Source organism: Onychostoma macrolepis, chromosome 05 (genome assembly GCF_012432095.1).
Source record: "Onychostoma macrolepis isolate SWU-2019 chromosome 05, ASM1243209v1, whole genome shotgun sequence".
NCBI classification, from domain to species: Eukaryota; Metazoa; Chordata; class Actinopteri; order Cypriniformes; family Cyprinidae; genus Onychostoma; species Onychostoma macrolepis.
This window is the reverse complement of record NC_081159.1, coordinates 15879922-15886919: the sequence shown is the minus strand read 5'-3', so window position 1 is coordinate 15886919 and position 6998 is coordinate 15879922.

The window sequence follows — 6998 nt, the reverse complement described above, 5'->3', positions numbered from 1 at the left end:
CCAGTTGGGTGTGTATAGTCATGTCTTATCTTTCTAGGTCTGTGAGGTGGTGTCAGAATGTTGTGCATGTGGAAGAGGAGGAAGGTTGCATAACATTAGTGTATTTGCGTATACAATGAAACAACACACTCAACTCCAGCTCCTATACAGGACAGTTACACAACACAAAGTGAAGACAGTGTGAGAGTTTTAAAAAGTCTTCTTACTCATTTGCATTTCTTGTATACTAGGTACTATTGTTAAACATATACATAGTGTGCAATACATCTGATTATACATTTTTTTGAAGTAAACAGAGAAAAAGGGAACCATACTAAAGCCTCAAATTATCTGTCAAACGATGTCCTGTTAAGAAATACAGCCAGGGAGTGGTGTAAGATGCATGGTTAGTTAACTACTAACAAACTAGAATGAAAACTACCAAGTCTCATTTAAAACACATACATATTACACAAACAGAATGTGGAAGTGGAAGTGAGACTTGGAATTCAAAATGAGAATTATATGTTGTGTGTATGACTCTGTGGGTCTGGGGAGGCCATGTCATCATCATGTTCAGTAGTCTTGGTAAGCATAGCAAGTTAACAAGCAGCAGTGGCTAATAATATACTTGGCCTTTGGCAGAGTAGCAGGTAACATGAGTCTAAACACTCCATATGACCTTCAGTCAAAGCTGGTTTTTAAGGTACAGTGTGTGCACGTCTGTTCCCGCTCGTACTTTTCTGCACAATTTTTGTTTTATCTCCTATGATGATTCATTTCTGCAATATATATATATATATATATATATATATATATATAATTTTTAATTAATTAATTAATTTTTCATTTTTGAATACATGTAAATATGCCTACACTGTAAAAAAAAAAAAAAAAAAGTTGAGCGAACTTAAAAAAAAACATTTTTTACCAGCTTCAGCAGATTTTTGAGTTTGCTCAACTTTGTTTTTGTGGGAGATTCTCAAATATTTGTTGTATAAACTTAAAACAACAAGTTGAGAAAACTCAAAAATCTGCTGAAGTTTGTTGCCTTAAAATTTTAAGTTGGCTCAACTTTCTTTTTTTTTACAGTGTAGTGCTTGCATGCTTGTAAAACATGTTAGGTAGTGGGAAAGGCAGGACGTCTCACAGGTCATCTGAAGCGGTGTGGAATTTCATTTTCAATTCGTATAGTAGTCTGACACTTACTATATTTGGTATTCCTGAATGACGCACAACACTATGCACTAATAATGTCTAATTACATTAACTAATTTAATTTACTGCAATGCAATTGATGCCTAAATGCATGGAAAATGCAACTCTGCAGGTCTGTTATGTGTCAGGATGGGATGTGTCCATCAAATGATGTTACAGTTGCCCAGTTGAGTCTAAGATTGGAGAGAACATATGAAATATTAGTTAATCAACCAATATTAACTTGTTAAGCTATACCAAAAACTGCAGCAGTATCTAAGAAATAAGACGCTGTATGGGAAAAACACTGGACGAGTGGTTTCTCCCGGGGCGCCAGCAAGCCCCCCACCAACGCTCGTCCCTTTTCTCCTCGACCTCATCTAACAGCCTGTTCGGGCCAGCTGTGGAGGGCTTTGCGGAGCGGTTTACGGAGGCTCAGAAGTCGTCTCAAGCGATGCGATAGAGGGCGTTCCCGCTCGGCAAGATGCCACCCCTTCCCGAAGCGCCAAGGACCCCGGCCCAAGATCGCCTTGGATCTGGCGCCACAGAAGTCCTCCTGATCATCCAGGCAGAAAGAGGAGGGGCCCGAGTCTCGCTACCGCCGGACCACCCCGCAAACAGTCTCTAATGTGCCTTTCGCCACCCCGCTCAGTGCTGGGAACAGAGGGAAGTGTGTTATTGGTTCCCCACGGGCCGGCTCTAGCGCCATTTAGATTGCCTCGGGCTCAGGGTCAACTTTGCCAAGAGCATACTGTCACCCAGCCAACGAGTGTCGTTCCTGGGAACAGCTATCAACTCAGTGCAGATGACAGCAACTGTCTCAGCAGAACGAGCCATGACGATTCAGCGCCATGCGGCCTCCTTCAAGGAAGGGACCGTCCAACCGCTCAAGGTTTTCCAGAAAATGCTGGGCCTTATGGCAGGAGCTTCACCAGTACTTCAGTTGGGCCTGCTTCACATGCGGCCCATCCAGTTCTGGCTGAAGCAGAGGGTTCCATCTGCGGCTTGGCGTCATGGTCGCCATCGCATAACGGTGACTCGGGCCTGTGTATCAGCCCTGACCCGTTGGAGGGACCCCCTCTGGCTGCAGCAAGGTGTGATCTTAAGACATGGCGCACAGAAGGAAGGTTGTCATGACAGTGACACATGGCACTGTGCGAGGGCAAACCGACCTTCGGTCTTTGGTCCGAAGAGGAGTCGGGTCTGCACATCAACTGCCTAGAGATGCTAGCAGTGTGCCGTGCCTATCAATTCTTCCTGCCGGACATAAGGGGACACCATGTGCTAATACGCTCAAACAGTAGGTCTGTGGTGTCATACATAAATCACCGGAGCGGCCTCGTCTCGAAGCGCCTCTGCACGCTAGCGAAGGACGGAGGAACAACGTCTCCTCAGAAGAATGGACGCTCCACCCGCTCGCGGTTCAGAAAATCTGGGAAGACTTTGGCAGAGCTCGAGTAGACCTCTTCGCCTCCTAAGACAACTCTCATTGCCCAATCTATCTCACGAAGAGCACGGATGCCCTGGCCCACGAGTGGCCCAGCCTCCCGCTCTATGCGTTCCCTCCAATCGCTCTGCTACCGCAGGTACTCAGAAGAATTAGGGAACAACAGCACAGGCTTCTTCTAATAGCCCCCCTCTGGAGGAACCAGCCATGGGTGTCGGAGTTATTCCAGCTGCTCGAAGCAGCCCTGTGGCCCATTCCCTTGAGACGGGACCTCCTCTCTCAAACGAATGGCATGCTGTGGCATCCACGGCCCGAGTTATGGGCCCTGCATATGTGGCTGCTCAACGGGAGCCTTTTGACCTCCCAGAGCGTGTCTTAAACACTATGGCAGAAGCTAGAGCCCCGTCTACCAGACTCCTCTATGCTCTGAAGTGGTCTATTTTCTCGGCTTGGTGCCAAGACCGCGACTTAGATCCGGTTGCCTCTGTTGTATCAGTGGTTCTTTCGTTTCTGCAGAAGATGCTGGATAAACAGCGTTCCTCATCCACCATCAAAGTTTACGCAGCAGCCATAGCAGCCTTCCATGCCCCTATTGCTGGCCGATCGGTGGGCAGGAATAGTGTGGTGGTCCAGTTTATACGAGGCACCAGGAGAATTAACCCCCCGCGTCCTCGTACAGTTCCACCTTGGGACTTACCAACCATACTAAGGGCCTTGAAAGGCCCCCCGTTTGAACCATTGCAATCCAGATCACTCTCGTTTAAAACTGCCCTGCTGTTAATGCTGGTGTCGGTTAAGTGAGTAGGAGACCTACAGGCCCTTTCCATCAACTCTGCTTGCCTGGAATTCGGGCCTAACGACACCAAGGTCATCCTGAAACCAAGGCTGGGTTATGTACCTAAGGTGCTCTCCACTCCGTTCAGAGCCCAGGTCATAGCGCTTTCCGCGCTTTTCCCTTCAACGGATGACCAGGAATTGTCCCTGCTCTGCCCTGTCAGGGCCCTGAGGTTATACATTGAGCGTTCTGCCTCATACGGAACAGATTTTTGTCAGCTTCGGTAACCACGCTAAAGGTCGCCCTGTTACGAAACAAAGAATTTCCAGGTGGTTAGTGGATGCTATCACCCTAGCATACTCCTCCTTGGGCTTGCAGTGCCCCATTGGAGTCAGAGCCCATTCCACCAGAGGCATTGCCTCTTCCTGGGCATGGTCCAGCGAGGTGTTCATTTTGGAAATTTGTGAGGCGGCCGGCTGGTCCTCGCCGTCCACATTTGTAAGGTTTTACAACCTCGACGTCCCCGCCTTGCAGGCCAGAGTCCTTTCTGCTTAGTTCGCCGCCTCCGGCTAGTTAAGCAGTCTTATGGGTTCACTTGACCAACATTGTAGAAGGAGTCCCTCCTTCACTTGTACGGTCCATATTATATAGACACCAAGTATCAACTATATGGGACGACACCCAGGACCCACCCTGATGGCTCAGCCTGTGCTTGGTGTATTTTATTAACTCCCCTGGGTCTTACTCCCAGGTGAGTCATGGTTTTGAGTCATTCCCCGCCATAGCACGGCGTGATTGTACTAGTTCACATACAGCGTCTTACAGACGCAGTACGAGTGGAATATCGAAAGGGAACGTACTCGGTTACTATCGTAACCTTGGTTCCCTGAGATATGGGAACGAGTACTGCGTTCCTGGCTGTGCTATGAGCTGCACGCCTCAGTCACTTCATTAGAAGAAATCTGAGATATATATATCTCTTATATAACTTATATAGCCAGAGGCCCCACCCATTTTGGCAGGCTATGGCGGGCTGCATAGCCATAGGCTCGCTCAGCGCCGCCGCCGAGCCATGGATTTTATAGCACTGCACGAACCAATGGACGTGCAGTTTCATTGCGTGATTGAAAAGGCTTCAGTTGAAGAGGAAAAAAGGAGTTTTTCCAATACAGCGTCTTACAGACGCAGTACTCGTTCCAATATCTCAGGGAACCGAGGTTACGATAGTAACCGAGTACGTTATTTTGTTACTGTATCAAGTATGTGATGATGTCAGAAAGGAAGACATGTTTTTATGAGTTTATGTGTATGTTTTTGTTAAACTCTCATGACCCTCGTCTCTCTCTCGTTTCAACACTCCTACATCCCATCCTCCGTCTCTCTGGGTTGTATTGCATTGACTCAGCAAAGAACTCGATCGGTTGATATAAATCAGAATTTGATGTTAATGAATAATGGCAGAACTTAGCATGATGCATATGGATACAGATTAAGTAAACAAGTAGTTTACAAAAGTAAACAGATTGTACACTATGAAACTTTATATATAATTGAAACATTATATTTCAATTAATTTTAATAACTTTAATGTGTTCCACTCTATGTGAGAATGCCACATGAATTTGAGGACCGCACAATCCAACTCAAAATGTTTCATATTTTATACATGACAAGAATATACTTATATTCATACAGACATACAGAAAGTGAGAGAGAACTTCCCCTTTCATATCCATGGCAGTGTGAGCCTGCTAATGGAACCACAGATAATTATTCTGACACCCTGGTTCATACCGTTTCACTCTCCAAGTGTGTGACTGCAGTCTAGCCACTTACATGAGTACATAAAGAGTGTATCGTGTACATTTGGCACGTGTTGCATGAAATGTGATATGACTGAGTTTATTAATGTGCAGCTCAGTGAGTCCACCAGTACACAGTGTGCCTGGCCAACTTAACATGTTATTTATATAATTATTAGTGCTGTCAAACGATTAATTGCGTTAAATTGCATCCAAAATAAAAGTTTTTGTTTACATAACATATGTGTGTGTACTGTTTATATTTATTATGTATATATAAATACACACACCTAGAGTATATATTTTGAAAATATTTACATGTATTTACACGTATATATTTATATTCATATAATTTATATATAAATATATTTAATATATAAACATAACATTTTTCTGAAATATATACATGCATGTGTGTGTATTTATATATATATAATAAATATACACAGTACACACACATATATTATGTAAACAAATTTTGGATGTGATTAATCACGATTAAACCATTTGACAGCACTAATAATTATGGAGGATTTCTCTCTAAATAATTATACAGTGCATAATAATTTTTTTTTTTTTTTTGATTTTGTAAATATTTTACTGCTTTGTTGATGTGCATTTATGAAGCTCAGTAAGAAATCCTAGACAGATTTCAGACAGAAGATTATATTGCTGAGTGTTATAGATGAAAAGCATAATTGAAAATGTTTGAAAAGTCTGTTTCAAAGAAAATGTAGTTAACCCAGCATTTTTTATTTTGTGACACATTCTTTTTCTCGTTCTCTGTGATTGTAGCCAGTGGACCTTTCTCAAGAAATGAGTACCTGACTGAATTGTAATTGCTGGTTCGCCACATTTATGTGGATTTACTGATGTTTGTGTGGCTTCAGGAGAATGCAGAATGTTGTTCTGTGCTCAGGAAGCAGATGTACACCATATAAAGTGATGCATTGTTGTTATTTGTGTTTCAGATCCTGTAGATACAGAATTCTAGAACTGCCCATCAGTAGAGACAGAACAACCAAAACTCTCCCTGATGGCCACCTGCTGCCACTGCAAACTGAAAACAAGAAAGAAGAGTGATGTAAGGATTATGAGAACATAAGACACACAATGTTGTTGTTTTTTGTTTTGTTGGGTTTTTTTTTTTCAAAATGTTTTCAAATGTTGCTGTTTAAACTATCATGGTTTATGTATTTTATTTTTAGGTATTTATATATATTTTATTTTCTAATCCAACCAGTACCAGTGCAATGTAATTGGTCTTTGTGTGCATAACTGCTCAGAGAGCAGTATTAGTTTGTTTCCACTTGAAGTGCTATTGTGTTTTGAGTTGACTACCACAACAATGACACCAGAACATGTCTGTGGTTCATATGATTTTTTTTCACCCTTTTTCTCTACAAATATTTTCTTAGCTTTAGAAAATGCACCAGCTCAGTTCATAAAATACAGCTTGCAAAACTAAACTTGACTCCGAGTATGACTGAGTTGTGACAACAGTATGCAACACAGAAAGCAGATTAAACACTGTAACAACAAAGGAGTTTGTGAGACTGTTTTTATTCTCTGGAATGCTTGTTTCATATATGATTAATAGGAGATACTGGGTGGATGCTTGTGGGAGCAGCTGGTTTGGTGTTTGTCTGCAGATTGTTTAAAAAGTCCCAGGCCTTTGTTTATTTGGCAAAGCTCAGGATTTCAGAAAGGGCGTTAGATCTTAAGAAGTCAGTAGTTATGTAAACCACAGCAACTGAGGGGGATGTGGTTGAGAGGGTCATCCAGATGCATTTTTTGA